Source organism: Aulostomus chinensis, chromosome 1, assembly GCF_037954235.1.
Source record: "Aulostomus chinensis isolate RoL2024-O1b breed Wild chromosome 1, RoL_Achi_v1.0, whole genome shotgun sequence".
Taxonomy (NCBI): domain Eukaryota; kingdom Metazoa; phylum Chordata; class Actinopteri; order Syngnathiformes; family Aulostomidae; genus Aulostomus; species Aulostomus chinensis.
The window spans coordinates 34,520,076-34,533,804 of NC_141320.1; the positions used below are offsets into that span (position 1 = coordinate 34,520,076).

Here is a 13,729-nt window from a genome sequence, read left to right on the forward strand (position 1 = left end):
TATTAGCAATTCTTACGACATCACTGTATTATCAATTTGAGGTTAGTTTCAACTTTTCCAAAATTACCGTCAGCATCATTTTGAGTTCATTAGCAATTCTTCCGACATCACTGTCGCATTATTTTGAGATTATTAGCAATTCTTCCGACATCATTGTCGCATTATTTTGAAGTTCATAGAAACTCTTACTTCATGACTGTCAGCATTACTTTGAGGTTATTCGAAACTTTCACAACATTACTTTTAGCATCATTTTGAGTTCATTAGCAATTCTAATGCGGCTCGAGGCCACGCTGGTTCACCGAGCGACAAGGTGAGCCTTGAAAACGGCATCGGCCGAGCTTCCCAGGTTTTGGATACCCTGGTGAATTCCCCAAATGTGGGAGTCTCAACTGCATAATTTCTGACAGTGGGGGACTGCGTCCGCACTCTCCCCTGTGATCGTGTGAAAAAAGGAAAGAAAGAAAGAAAGGCCGACCACGGCGGCGGCAACAACAACGGTGACCGCCTGTCCCGGCCAGTTGGCGGTCTCCTCTTGTGCTGGCCAGCCTGAGGAGACCGCGGAGGACGTAGCCTCGATGAGCTCCCAGTATCTCTCACACCTTCAAGCCCTAAACGAAGAGGGCAGGGTTTCTGCCACATTTAGTTGAGGGTCATGGTATCTGACAAGCCCTGAGCTCAGGACAATACATCCACGGCTCGTCTTCGCAGTAAGTGGAATGATACCAGAGAATTCATGCGTGGGAGGAGATCAACTTGGAAAACCCCGACTCCAGGATGAGTCGCTGGCTTGTGGCTTTGAACACCGCTTTGTTTTACTTTGAGTCGCCCCACTAGCATAGCAGGGTGAAGGCACCGATTGCCTTTGCTTTGGATAGCAGTGGGGACAACCAGTGTGCCAGATGTAGTGTTTATGGCACTGCATTTTGTGTCGCCACCCAAAATGTTGCAGTTCCTGCCCACAGCCGCGGCCGGGATTGGCTGTACCGGGGGTGCTGGCTCTCACGTCGGGTGGCTGACAGGCATCGCTTCTCGGCCTTTTGGCTAAGATCAAGTGTAGTATCTGTTCTTATCAGTTTAATATCTGGTACGTTCCCTATCCGAGAACCATATATTAAATTGCTTTTTGGAACAGGGAGATGGATCGGGAGCTTGCTCCGTCCCTTCTACGCATCAACCTGATATTGCAGTGTTTCCAGGAGTGGTGCAATGCCCCGCATTTCTCGTCGGAAATAAAACAAGCCTCCACCAGGCACTCGCTCACCTGCTCCACCCAAAGCCGGACCAGGGTTCTCCTCCTGCACTGCAGCTTTTCCTCAGCCTGCGGCCGCAATGGCCTTCCAGGAACGGTGCGGGCCCCTCCCCTTTTGTCAGGAGCAAATCCCGTGCTCTTCAGGCCAACTCTCGAGTGCTGCACATGAGGCCGGGGCTGGATTTCCGCCCGCGCTACCGCTGGGCGTCAAGTTGTGGCTCCGTTTGCACTCCAGATAAGGATGGAGGTCCGCTGATGGCACTGCTCTCGGAGCCTTTCCCAAAAGGCTTTGGAATGCACTCTGAAAGACCTGAACCTTCAATGTGCCTGTTTTGCCCAGAGATGGGTTGTGAACTTGATGTTGAAATGTGAAACCCCAGCTTGATGCCTTCAGTCTTTCGGAATTGGGCCGCTTGCGTTGACAGCTCTCATGGTCGCGACGCTCCATCCAAGGGTGAAAGCGGACGGAGATTGTTTTTTTTACTGCGGGGCACGATGCGTGCGGTTAGAGGCCACGCTGGTGCCCCCAGCGAGAAGGTGAGCCTTGAAAACGGCATCGGTCGAGCTTCCCGGGCTTGGGATATCCGACATCCGGCATCGTTGTGAGAAACAAAGGGGGCTGCGCACGCGGCAGATTGGCACAAGGTAGGAAAGATCAGGCGCTGTGTCGGCCTCCCTGCCTGTCAGTCAGAAGGCTGTGTCCCTGGAGCTCATGTCTGTTCCTAAGCTCAGCGAGTCATACTTACCTGGCAGGGGAGATACCATGATCAGCAAGGTGGTTCTCCCCGGGTGAGGCTCAGCCATTGCACTGGGGCTGTGCTGACCCTGGTGAATTCCCCAAATGTGGGAATCTCAACTGCATAATTTCTGACAGTGGGGGACTGCGTCCGCGCTCTCCCCTGTGATCGTGTGAAAAAAGGAAAGAAAGAAAGAAAGGCCGACCACAGCGGCAACAACAACAACGGTGACCGCCTGTCCCGGCCAGTTGGCGGTCTCCTCTTGTGCTGGCCAGCCTGAGGAGACCGCGGAGGACGTAGCCTCGATGAGCTCCCAGTATCTCTCACACCTTCAAGCCCTAAACGAAGAGGGCAGGGTTTCTGCCACATTTAGTTGAGGGTCATGGTATCTGACAAGCCCTGAGCTCAGGACAATACATCCACGGCTCGTCTTCGCAGTAAGTGGAATGATACCAGAGAATTCATGCGTGGGAGGAGATCAACTTGGAAAACCCCGACTCCAGGATGAGTCGCTGGCTTGTGGCTTTGAACACCGCTTTGTTTTACTTTGAGTCGCCCCACTAGCATAGCAGGGTGAAGGCACCGATTGCCTTTGCTTTGGATAGCAGTGGGGACAACCAGTGTGCCAGATGTAGTGTTTATGGCACTGCATTTTGTGTCGCCACCCAAAATGTTGCAGTTCCTGCCCACAGCCGCGGCCGGGATTGGCTGTACCGGGGGTGCTGGCTCTCACGTCGGGTGGCTGACAGGCATCGCTTCTCGGCCTTTTGGCTAAGATCAAGTGTAGTATCTGTTCTTATCAGTTTAATATCTGTTACGTTCCCTATCCGAGAACCATATATTAAATTGCTTTTTGGAACAGGGAGATGGATCGGGAGCTTGCTCCGTCCTTTCCACGCACCAACCTGGTATTGCAGTGTTTCCAGGAGTGGTGCAATGCCCCGCATTTCTCGTCGGAAATAAAACAAGCCTCCGCCAGGCACTCGCTCACCTGCTCCACCCAAAGCCGGACCAGGGTTCTCCTCCTGCACTGCAGCTTTTCCTCAGCCTGCGGCCGCAATGGCCTTCCAGGAACGGTGCGGGCCCCTCCCCTTTTGTCAGGAGCAAATCCCGTGCTCTTCAGGCCAACTCTCGAGTGCTGCACATGAGGCCGGGGCTGGATTTCCGCCCGCGCTGCCGCTGGGCGTCAAGTTGTGGCTCCGTTTGCACTCCAGATAAGGATGGAGGTCCGCTGACGGCACTGCTCTCGGAGCCTTTCCCAAAAGGCTTTGGAATGCACTCTGAAAGACCTGAACCTTCAATGTGCCTGTTTTGCCCAGAGATGGGTTGTGAACTTGATGTTGAAATGTGAAACCCCAGCTTGCTGCCTTCAGTCTTTCGGAATTGGGCCGCTTGCGTTGACAGCTCTCATGGTCGCGACGCTCCATCCAAGGGTGAAAGCGGACGGAGATTGTTTTTTTTACTGCGGGGCACGATGCGTGCGGTTAGAGGCCACGCTGGTGCCCCCAGCGAGAAGGTGAGCCTTGAAAACGGCATCGGTCGAGCTTCCCGGGCTTGGGATATCCGACATCCGGCATCGTTGTGAGAAACAAAGGGGGCTGCGCACGCGGCAGATTGGCACAAGGTAGGAAAGATCAGGCGCTGTGTCGGCCTCCCTGCCTGTCAGTCAGAAGGCTGTGTCCCTGGAGCTCATGTCTGTTCCTAAGCTCAGCGAGTCATACTTACCTGGCAGAGGAGATACCATGATCAGCAAGGTGGTTCTCCCCGGGTGAGGCTCAGCCATTGCACTGGGGCTGTGCTGACCCTGGTGAATTCCCCAAATGTGGGAGTCTCAACTGCATAATTTCTGACAGTGGGGGACTGCGTCCGCGCTCTCCCCTGTGATCGTGTGAAAAAAGGAAAGAAAGAAAGAAAGGCCGACCACAGCGGCAACAACAACAACGGTGACCGCCTGTCCCGGCCAGTTGGCGGTCTCCTCTTGTGCTGGCCAGCCTGAGGAGACCGCGGAGGACGTAGCCTCGATGAGCTCCCAGTATCTCTCACACCTTCAAGCCCTAAACGAAGAGGGCAGGGTTTCTGCCACATTTAGTTGAGGGTCATGGTATCTGACAAGCCCTGAGCTCAGGACAATACATCCACGGCTCGTCTTCGCAGTAAGTGGAATGATACCAGAGAATTCATGCGTGGGAGGAGATCAACTTGGAAAACCCCGACTCCAGGATGAGTCGCTGGCTTGTGGCTTTGAACACCGCTTTGTTTTACTTTGAGTCGCCCCACTAGCATAGCAGGGTGAAGGCACCGATTGCCTTTGCTTTGGATAGCAGTGGGGACAACCAGTGTGCCAGATGTAGTGTTTATGGCACTGCATTTTGTGTCGCCACCCAAAATGTTGCAGTTCCTGCCCACAGCCGCGGCCGGGATTGGCTGTACCGGGGGTGCTGGCTCTCACGTCGGGTGGCTGACAGGCATCGCTTCTCGGCCTTTTGGCTAAGATCAAGTGTAGTATCTGTTCTTATCAGTTTAATATCTGTTACGTTCCCTATCCGAGAACCATATATTAAATTGCTTTTTGGAACAGGGAGATGGATCGGGAGCTTGCTCCGTCCTTTCCACGCACCAACCTGGTATTGCAGTGTTTCCAGGAGTGGTGCAATGCCCCGCATTTCTCGTCGGAAATAAAACAAGCCTCCGCCAGGCACTCGCTCACCTGCTCCACCCAAAGCCGGACCAGGGTTCTCCTCCTGCACTGCAGCTTTTCCTCAGCCTGCGGCCGCAATGGCCTTCCAGGAACGGTGCGGGCCCCTCCCCTTTTGTCAGGAGCAAATCCCGTGCTCTTCAGGCCAACTCTCGAGTGCTGCACATGAGGCCGGGGCTGGATTTCCGCCCGCGCTGCCGCTGGGCGTCAAGTTGTGGCTCCGTTTGCACTCCAGATAAGGATGGAGGTCCGCTGACGGCACTGCTCTCGGAGCCTTTCCCAAAAGGCTTTGGAATGCACTCTGAAAGACCTGAACCTTCAATGTGCCTGTTTTGCCCAGAGATTGGTTGTGAACTTGATGTTGAAATGTGAAACCCCAGCTTGCTGCCTTCAGTCTTTCGGAATTGGGCCGCTTGCGTTGACAGCTCTCATGGTCGCGACGCTCCATCCAAGGGTGAAAGCGGACGGAGATTGTTTTTTTTACTGCGGGGCACGATGCGTGCGGTTAGAGGCCACGCTGGTGCCCCCAGCGAGAAGGTGAGCCTTGAAAACGGCATCGGTCGAGCTTCCCGGGCTTGGGATATCTGACATCCGGCATCGTTGTGAGAAACAAAGGGGGCTGCGCACGCGGCAGATTGGCACAAGGTAGGAAAGATCAGGCGCTGTGTCGGCCTCCCTGCCTGTCAGTCAGAAGGCTGTGTCCCTGGAGCTCATGTCTGTTCCTAAGCTCAGCGAGTCATACTTACCTGGCAGAGGAGATACCATGATCAGCAAGGTGGTTCTCCCCGGGTGAGGCTCAGCCATTGCACTGGGGCTGTGCTGACCCTGGTGAATTCCCCAAATGTGGGAGTCTCAACTGCATAATTTCTGACAGTGGGGGACTGCGTCCGCGCTCTCCCCTGTGATCGTGTGAAAAAAGGAAAGAAAGAAAGAAAGGCCGACCACGGCGGCGGCAACAACAACGGTGACCGCCTGTCCCGGCCAGTTGGCGGTCTCCTCTTGTGCTGGCATGCCTGAGGAGACCGCGGAGGACGTAGCCTCGATGACCTCCCAGTGTCTCTCACACCTTCCAGCCCTAAATGAAGAGGGCAGGGTTTCTGCCACATTTAGTTGAGGGTCATGGTATCTGACAAGCCCTGGGCTCAGGACAATACATCCACGGCTCGTCTTCGCAGTAAGTGGAAGGATACCAGAGAGAATTCATGCGTGGGAGGAGATCAACTTGGAAAACCCCGACTCTCAATTCTGACGACATCACTGTCGCATCATTTTGAGATCATTAGCAATTCTTCTTACATCACTGTCGCATTATTTTTAGTTTCATAGCAACTCTTACTACATTACTGTGTCATTATTATAAGGTTTTTTGCAACTCTTCATAAATTACTGTCAGCATCACTTTGAGTTTATTAGCAACTATCACTACATTACTGTCAGCATCATTTTTGAATTCATTAGCAATTCTTCCGGCATCACTGTAGCATCATTTTGAGATCATTAGCAATTCTTACTACATCACTGTCACATCATGTTGATATCATTAGCAATTCTTACGACATCACCGTAGTATTATTTTGAGGTTAGTAGCAACTCTTACTACATGACTGTCAGCTTCACTTTGAGGTTGTTCAAAACACTTACTACGTTACTGTAAGCATAACTGAGTTTATTAGCAACTATCACTACATGACTGTCAGCATCACTTTGAGGTAGTTCGAAACACTTACGACATTACTGTAAGCATCACTGAGTTTATTAGCAACTATCGCTACATTACTGTTGGCATTATTTTGAGTTCATTAGCAATTCTTACTACATGACCGTCACATCATTTTGATATCATTAGCAATTCTTACAACATCACTGTAGCATCATTTTGAGATCATTAGCAGCTCTTACTAGATTTCCGTCAGCATCATTTTGAGTTTATTAGCAATTCTTCCGACATCGCTGTCGCATTATTTTGAGTTTTGTAGCAACTCTTACTACATGACTGTCAGCATCACTTTGAGGCCATTCGAAACTTTCATTCCATTACAGTTAGCATCATTTTGAGTTCATTAGCAATTCTTGCTACATCACTGTCGCATCATTTTGAGACCATTAGCAATTCTTCCAACATCACTGTCGCATTATTTTGAGGTTCGTAGCAACTCTGACTACATGACTGTCAGCATCACTTTGAGGTATTTCGAAACACTTACTACATTACTGTTAGCATCATTTTGAGTTTATTAGCAATTCTTATGACAACAGTGTAGCATCATTTTAACGTTAGTTTCAACTCTTCCTACATTACCGTCAGCATCATTTTTAGTTTTTTAGCATCTCTTACTACATCACTGTAGCATCATTTTGAATTCATTAGCAACTCTTCCGACATCACTGTCGCATTATTTTGAGTTTAGTAGCAACTCTTACTACATGACTGTCAGCATCATTTTGAGGGAGTTTGAAACTCTTACTACATTATTGTAAGTATCACTGAGTTTATTAGCAACTATCACTACGTTCCTGTTAGCATCATTTTGAGTTCATTAGAAATTCTTCTGAAATCACTGTCGCATTATTTTGAGGTTATTAGCAACTCTTAATACATTACTGTCCGCATCATTTTTAGGTTACTCGAAACTCTAACCACATGACTGTCAGCATCACTTTGAGGTTATTCGAAACTTTCACTACATTACTGTTAGCATCATTTTGAATTTATTAGCAGCTCTTACTAGATTACCGTCGCATCATTTTGAGATCATGAGCAATTCTTCCGACATCACAGTCGCATTATTTTGTGGTTTTTAGCAACTCTTACTACATGACTGTCAGCATCACTGAGTTTATTAGCAACTATCACTACATCACTGTCGCATCATTTTGAGATCATTAGCAATTCTTCTGAAATCACTGACGCATTACTTTGAGGTTCGAAGCAACTCTTACTACATTACTGTCTGCATCATTTTTAGGTTACTTGAAACTCTAACCACATGACTGTCAGCATCACTTAGTTTATTAGCAACTATCACTACATTACTGTTAGCATCATTTTGAGTTCATTAGCAATGTGGGGCTTTGATTGGGAATTGTAAGAAAAATCACTGAATGAACAACACAAACACAGACTGTGTCTGAAATTCCAAACCTGCACCCGAAACCAGTGTGGAATCAATTGTATCCACTGTCAATCCTGATTCTGGAGAAATTTCTTTGTGTGTTTTGATGGACGCGAGCCAAGCAGAAATTTCCCACAATGCAATAGGGCGGCGTTTGGTCAGTGTTGAGCAGGCGTCAGTCTGACAATGATGTCATATTATTGTGTCATCACTTGACCAGACCCAAAAGTAGGCTCAGGTATCAGTTTCTTCTCAATGCTAATGTCTGCTAGCTTAGTCTGCTACTTTGATGGCTCTGCCTGCTCAAAGGTCCAGACCCCTGGATGTGGTGGTTCCTACCTGAACGTAGATTCTGTCAGCTCATGTTGTTAAATCAACTCACCAGGAACACCAGTAGATTTCAATGGACTGACAATGAGTCTCATTGAATGGGTGTTTCGTCCAATGAGAAACAATCAGTCTCAGGTTGAAGCTCATCAATGAGGTCTTGTGGATCAGTGGCTTGCATGAATGAATGAGTTGGAAGACTTCTTGGAAATTAAAGAGGATTTAATACAATTAAGAAAACCCTTAAGACAGAGTGATAATTCCAGCAGAGTAATTAAGGCCCATATTGAGTAGCAGGTATGAATTAGCCTGGATTTATCTGAGCTTCAAGTAGACGGCTAAGAGGCAGGTGGAAAGGTGTGTAGGATGAACGATGGTGACCTCCAACCAAATGAAGAGGACTGAGTGGAGGCTGACCAGCTCTACGGAGTCAGGCGGAGTTTGGCAGCGAGACAGGAGTCCAGGCCTGAATCGGTGAAAACCAACGTAACCGGCTCACGTTCTCAGCTGGATTCTCCCATCGATGTACGACGCCTCTCCAACGAACTGGTGGGAGGACGGCCTCCAAAGCCTCCACCTCGTCGACCGTGGCTCCCGCTGAGATTCGCTCGATGAAGAAGGGAAGCGCGTTGATTGGCTACCCTCTGGTCTCAGGCTGCTGGCTGCCTGGACTAAGCTGCTCTTCTCCAACACAAAGGTGGCTTCTCTCTCTTCAAGGCTCACAGGAGGTCAAGAGTGTAGCGACCGTGAGCCGAGATCGATGATGAATTACAAAAATAGAAAATCAAAAAATAAATTAGAGGAATAGAAAAGAAAAGGGGGGGGGGGGCGGACCAGCTGCTCTAGGAGCTCACACACAAAGGGCAGAAACAAGAAGCACTGAAGAGAGCGCCAGCAGTGGATGGTGCCACCACTGTTACAGTAAACTGGTCCGCCTCAGAGCAGTGACCTTTGACCTGTGAGGGGTTGTTGGCCAATCAGCACACTTTGCTGTCTTCAGTCCTTCTCAGATATCAACAAATGAAGCTGGTTGAACAGACAGCAATCATCATCACTCAGAGACATCACCTGGAGAGGAAGACTGCTCCGAGTTCTGACAATGACAGTGAAGAGACAAGGAGAGCTGGACAACCACAGACAGTGAAACATTCGGAACATCATGTTGATACACGTGTGTGTGTGTGTGTGTGTGTGTGTGTGTCAGAATCGGAATCAGAATCTTTTATTTTCGTTGTAGGGGGGGGGGTACAGTGACAATAGTTAGAGCGCTCTTCCAGAGCCACCGTGCACCACAGAATGCAGATACAAAGAAAAGATAGAAAAGATAAAAGCAAGATAAAAGACACTGTTAGAACAGAAAGATCCATAAACCCACCAACCAGAGGTGTGTCTGGTACAGATGTGGAATTATTGGCTCACACAATGTTGAGGCAACTGGAAAAGGACAAACAAAAAAGGCTGGTGAGATCCAGACCTTCATCAAAAATGGTCCTGGAGAACTGTTCAATGTGTCAGGACTTCTGTCCATTGTCTTCTGCTTATCCTGTTCAGGGTCATGAGGGGGTGGAGCCTATCCCAGCAGCTTTTGGGCGACAGGCCGTGTTCACCCTGGACAGGTCACCAGTCCATCACAGGGCCAACACATCCACAGACAAACATTCCAAGCCAGACTCAGGAGGATCTCTCCACCCTACAGACTGTAAAGGAACCATCAAAGATGGCAGTTGGAGTTCTGTGGATCTGTGCTGGATTCCTCGTCCTCACGGACCAGAAGTCTGTCTGAAATACTGCACTGATTGATGATCTTTTCATGAATCTGGAAAAGCTTCTAAAATGAAAGGAAAACAATCCTATCTTCTTCATGTCTCAAGCCAAATCAAACCAAGAGTTCTTTTATCATATTTTTTTAACCGGACGTCTGCTTTGACTGGTTGGTTGTTGAAAGCGAGCAGGACAGGACAGACAGCAGAAGACAAATAGAGAGAAGGAAAGACAAAAGACAGAGAGAAAGGAGGGAGGGAATGACAAAAAGATGGGAACAAGATGAGGGTGAAAGACAAGCAGAGAGAAAGACAGAGGGACAGGGGGATGGAAGACAGACACACAACCAACAACAGCAGCAGCAATAATAGTAAACTAGCTGCCAATGATAACGTCTCCTGGTCGCTGAAGCAATCAACTTCATAATAGGAGGATTGAAGAGCCAGGAAATAAAATATTAGCACAATACTGATGTGAATGTTCGTGCAATACTGAGAACACTGATATGTAGACGACTAGTAGGGGCGGCACGGTGGTGCAAGAAGACAAACAAAAAAGGCTGGTGTGATCCAGACCTTCATCAAAAATGGTCCTGGAGAACTGTTCAATGTGTCAGGACTTCAGAAGCTCCAATCCTCTCTAAGGTCCAGTGAGAGTGGAAGAGATTATAAATGAGAGAAGCAGAGCCCTCACTCAGAACTGAACCAGCTCAGTTGGGAGAGCCTTAGACTGAAGATCTAAAGGTCCCTGGTCCGATCCCAGGTTTCAGCAGAGGAGCAGCATTGACTTTACTTTCCAGTGGAGGAACTGCAGACATGAAGGAAACTAACATCTTGTCCTGTGCAGTCTTGTGACATTCAGGACATTTTTGGAGCCTCTTGTTGGATTTTGCCACAGAGAATCAGAGCCAATCAAAAGCATGGTGGACTTCAACATGGAGGACTGAACAAGTCAAGAAAGCATCAGTTTGACCTTCACAGGTGTTTCTGTTCCTGTCTCAATGCTGTAGAAAGAGCCTGAGGAGCTCAGACGGTAGAGCATCAGACTTTTAATGTGAGGGTCCAGGGTTCAAGTCCCTGTTCAGGTGCTGTGGAGGTTCCAGTGTTTGACAACATGGTACTGGATGAAGTTTAGTGTTGAACAAACTGTCAACATTAAAAGTAGAAGTGTTCTTGTCTTGCCACTGTGAGACAGTCGCTAGAAAACTGACCAACAATAATTTCATGTGGCATGCAATTAACAAAAGACCTACATTGATGGTCGAGGGGGGGGCTGGAGCCTATCCCAGCATCTACAGGCCAGAGGCGGGGTTCACCCTGGACAGGTCACCAGTCCATCACAGGGTCAGCACACAGAGACGAACAACCATTCACACTCACATTCATACCTACGGTCAATTTAGAGTGTCCAATCAGCCTCGTCCCCAATTACATGTCTTTGGACAGTGGGAAGGAGCCGGAGTACCAGAGAGAACCCACGCATTCATGGGCAGAACATGCAGGCTCTACACAGAAAGATTCCCCACCCGAGCCTGGACTCAAACCCAGAACCTTCTTGCTGTGAGGCCACAGTGCTCACCACTGCACCATCATGCTGCCAAGCTCTCTTCTACTTTCCTCAATTGTGTTTCTTTCATGTCCTCCTGAGATCAAAGACAGAATTCTAGCGATTGTCAAAGCCCTGATGACATCATCAGGAATTCTGACTTTGATCTGGAGACTCTTGCTTTAATCTGAATTTGACCTGACTAATGTTTTAGTTTAGGTTGCATGATACCGACCACCTCATTTCTCCTGATGGACTGGTGACCTGTCCAGGGTGAACCCTGCCTCTTGAACAACGTCACCTGGGATCGCCCCCCCCCCCCCCCCCATGACCCCATACCCCCTTCCCTCATGTGACTCTTTCATGCGGGCCTCTCAAAACAAAAACATGGCCGCCGCTCCTGTCATTTTCGGAGGAAAGTGCCTTCTTCCAAGATAGTTTTGATTTAATAAAGCATTCTGATGACATTTCTAGAGAGAAATATGCATTTTGTTTTCATAATCTTTGCTCAGTTCTTGTGTTTAATCTTTGGTTTGTTCGTTATTACGATGAATCTTTCACCTCTCGGAAGAGAGTCGTTACAGTGTCACATTTCTACTGTTGCTATGTTGGTTGCTAAGGACGCCATTACGGACGAGTGTCATTTCAAGATAGGTTTGATTTTTAAAAAGCATTTTAAGGACATTTCTGGCGAGAAATATAAATTTTATTTCCATAATGTTCGCTGTTCAATAAAGAATAATATGAAATGGATTTTAGTGCCCCAGGAATTACAAACATCTGCTTCCGTGGAAGTCGGCCCCGTTCTTCTGTGAGAAAATCCGGTAGTTGTCGCTCACTCCGAGGAAAAAAAACAAATATTTTTAATACTTCATCTTTTGATTAATAAGACAATCTACAAATTCATTTAATTTCTGGATGTTTATTCTACCTACGAAGTCCATTTGTCACCATTATAGATCGACCAATCAGCATTAAGAATATAAACAATGACTCAAACTAATGGCGGTCTGCTGACGTCACATCCGTCACAGAGGCTCACTCCTGCACTCAGAGGTGGCCTTTTAGTTCCATCACTTCACGCTGTATTTACAGATTTATGATTGAGGGGAACAAACCACTCTGATGTCTGGGTTCATCAAGGATATCATTAAAGAAATCCTAACTATCTGGCCAGTTAAATTGATCCTAACTGTTCTTCAGATGTTGTGCTGGTAATGTCATGTAGTTTCTTTTCAAATGTAACTTTGTCGTTCTGATGTGTGTATTTTTACTGCTCCAACAAAGCTGTTCCTCTTCTGGGGAAATCAATCATTCAGGCAATCAATAACTGAGTGTCTCTGATGCTGTACTGTAGTATTGCAGTACAACAACACTCTGATCCTTCCTTTTCAAATGTTTTTATTGTGTTTCTCTCATCAGGTGTTCACAATGATGACAATAAAAATCAATAATTGATATTCAGCTTTGTTTCAACAATAATAACTGATCAGAAATGAGGCCTGATGGCTGCAATAGCAGCTTTGTGCTGTTCAGTGACACCTTCTATAAAAAGGAGTCAAGGCGGTCTTAAAGATGTGAAAATGTTCCAAAGATCCTTCTTCATGTTGGTCCTGAACAAGATTGGTGTCAGGCCTTTTTTCAAAGGAGCTCCAAAAGGCTCACTTAACCCTTTGAGGCCTGGCTGAGACACGAGGCCTGTTGACCTTTGACCCTGTTGCTCTTTTGCTCTCATTGGCCTCTCCAGTGGATACAGACCTGAAACTTTATGAAATCCTAATCTGGTGGAATAATTCTAGAACCCCCTCCCAAACAGGAAGTGGCTTCAGGAAGGAGGTGGGGCTTCAAAGTTTTAAATATTGGTTTCTGGCAGAGGTGTGAGCTCCTCCCAGAAAGCTCATCTCATTTGGAGCAACTTTGACCAGTTATGATGCTTAATTTAAAGACTTTACTGGACTTTGCCACACCCTTTACGGACAGCAGAAAGGACTTAGGGGGGTCAAACCACCACAGATGTGATCCTTATGGAGGACAGAACAACACACTCAAATTTCAACTTCCTAGGTTCAAAGAGAAAAAACTATCCCCTTGTGAAACTGGGAAAAATCAGGGTCTGGGACTTCTGCACTCCGAGAGCCTTTTGGAGCAGAATTGAGGATCAAATCTGGGTTCTGGTGTTTCTACTTGGGCTACATCCACCAAACTTTACACACATAGTGTGATGCCCCAGAGTAGCATGTGCTGGGAATTTCAGCCATGTGGGTGCTAAGGGGCCCAAGCACGGTCCCGGGTCATCCAC

The 13,729-nt window shown here is 47.8% G+C and overlaps 6 non-coding genes across 6 annotated transcripts; all 6 read left to right on the forward strand.

The window, feature by feature from the left end:
* Positions 1–1,024: 1,024 nt before the first annotated feature.
* Positions 1,025–1,215, forward strand: LOC147271409 (U2 spliceosomal RNA). Its single transcript, XR_015116489.1, has one exon. It is a non-coding gene; the product is annotated as a U2 spliceosomal RNA (small nuclear RNA).
* Positions 1,216–1,990: 775 nt separating this feature from the next.
* Positions 1,991–2,154, forward strand: LOC147271410 (U1 spliceosomal RNA). Its single transcript, XR_015116598.1, has one exon. It is a non-coding gene; the product is annotated as a U1 spliceosomal RNA (small nuclear RNA).
* Positions 2,155–2,740: 586 nt separating this feature from the next.
* On the forward strand, positions 2,741–2,931 carry LOC147271411 (U2 spliceosomal RNA). The gene has a single exon (XR_015116412.1). It is a non-coding gene; the product is annotated as a U2 spliceosomal RNA (small nuclear RNA).
* A 775-nt stretch (positions 2,932–3,706) lies between these two features.
* On the forward strand, positions 3,707–3,870 carry LOC147271412 (U1 spliceosomal RNA). Its single transcript, XR_015116846.1, has one exon. It is a non-coding gene; the product is annotated as a U1 spliceosomal RNA (small nuclear RNA).
* A 586-nt stretch (positions 3,871–4,456) lies between these two features.
* LOC147271413 (U2 spliceosomal RNA) lies at positions 4,457–4,647 on the forward strand. The gene has a single exon (XR_015116413.1). It is a non-coding gene; the product is annotated as a U2 spliceosomal RNA (small nuclear RNA).
* Positions 4,648–5,422: 775 nt separating this feature from the next.
* On the forward strand, positions 5,423–5,586 carry LOC147271414 (U1 spliceosomal RNA). The gene has a single exon (XR_015116847.1). It is a non-coding gene; the product is annotated as a U1 spliceosomal RNA (small nuclear RNA).
* The last annotated feature ends 8,143 nt before the right edge of the window (positions 5,587–13,729 follow it).